Raw genomic sequence first — 1764 nt, 5'->3', positions numbered from 1 at the left:
AGCTATCTAAGGATGGTACTATAGAACGCCACCTCAAGGTAGGCCTAGTGGCGCCATCTCTTGGTCAGGCCGGAAACTTATCAATCCACCCTCGTATCTTCCCGTCCCTAGTAAATAAGCTACCAAGGTATACGAACTTATCAACTTGTTCAATTCTTTCAGCATTTAATAAAATATTGCATAGTGTTTTCTCACTCTTTCCTTCGAACACCATAGTTTTTGTTTTATTTACGTTAATTTTAGGGCCCATGCTCTTCATACTTGCATCTAGTTTATTCAACATTCTTTGTAAGTCTTCAATTGACTCTGCCATAACAACCTTATTATCTGCGAATGCTAACCCACGTACCCTTACTGTTTCGAGATCCACATCCTCTTTATCAAAAAGAGCCATTCTTAAACACTTGTCCACAAATAATATAAATAACCATGAAGACATAACGCATCCTTGTCTAACTCCTTGAAGAATATCGAAACAGTCACTCAATTTCCAATTCACCCTTACACTCGCTTTGCTACCGGTATATATATTGTTTTTTATAGCTTGAAGGAGTTATCCATACTTCATACTCTTCCAGGACTTCCCAAAGTTTACTCCTATCCACCATGTCAAAAGCCTTTTCTATGTCAACAAATGCACAGAAAACTTTTTTTCCTACTCCCAAACTTTTTTCTGTTATTTGCCTTAAGCTTAATATTTAATCCGCACAGGACCTTTTCGGCATAAACTCACTTTGGACTTCCCAAATCTTTGATTCTGTTATTTTAATTACCCTGCGAATAAGTATTTTTGGGTATATTTTACTTGCGGTACTTAGTAAGCTAATCCCTCTGTAATTATTGCCGACGCTTTTATCTTCCTTTCTTTTGTGTATTGGTACGATGATCGCTTTTTTTCCAATCGTCTGGGATGTCTCCCATCTTGAAACATAAATTTATCAATTCGCAAACTCTATGTGGTATGTACTCGCCACCGTGTTTAAGCATTTCAACTTTATTATCGTCTACCCCGACAACTTTACCGTTTTTCAAGTTCTTAATTATGTCCCTAACCTCAGTGACACAGACTTTCTCAATTGAGTTTTCTATCGCATCGTATTCAACATCGCACTTGTGGCCTCCTATAGCTTCATCTCCGAATTGTCTCCTAAAATAGTCTCTGAAAATCTCTAGTATTCCGTCTGCATCATATACCATTTCCCCCCTACTATTTCTCATGTTGACAAATTCTGTACTTTTGTTACCTTTCATTTTTTTTATAAAGCAGTTTCTTGCTTCCTTCGAAGTTGTTTTGTATTTTCATCTCTTCTTCTGCTTTAATTGCATCTTTACGTTCCTTAACTTATCGTTTGAGTATCCTGTTTTCGTAATTATAATAATATACATTTATGGGAATGATATAAACTTTCAGGGATAAACTCGAGTGCGAAGCACGAGATACGTGATGATAATGTGTTCGTTAAAGCCGAAAAATCTTTAACAAAAGAAAATTCACAATCACCAAATTACTATTTTCGATGCTTTCATCTTCAGTTTTGAAACGTTTATACACAAAGAACGTATGCGTAGCGCGAGGTAAATACATTATCGTGCGCCCTAGGCGCGCTCAAACTTGCGTCAATCAATAATATTTTTTTATAAACTTTTAGAGATATAAATGATTGGTTATTGATTTCAAATTCTTTATGTCTTACGGTCCAATCGTAAATCGAGAAAATAAATATGAGTCAAAAAAACATGTTCTTCGAAACTCAGATATTTATT

Source organism: Belonocnema kinseyi, chromosome 4 (assembly GCF_010883055.1).
Source record: "Belonocnema kinseyi isolate 2016_QV_RU_SX_M_011 chromosome 4, B_treatae_v1, whole genome shotgun sequence".
Lineage (NCBI taxonomy): Eukaryota > Metazoa > Arthropoda > Insecta > Hymenoptera > Cynipidae > Belonocnema > Belonocnema kinseyi.
The sequence above is the reverse complement of the archived record's forward strand: the minus strand, read 5'-3'. Positions refer to the sequence as shown.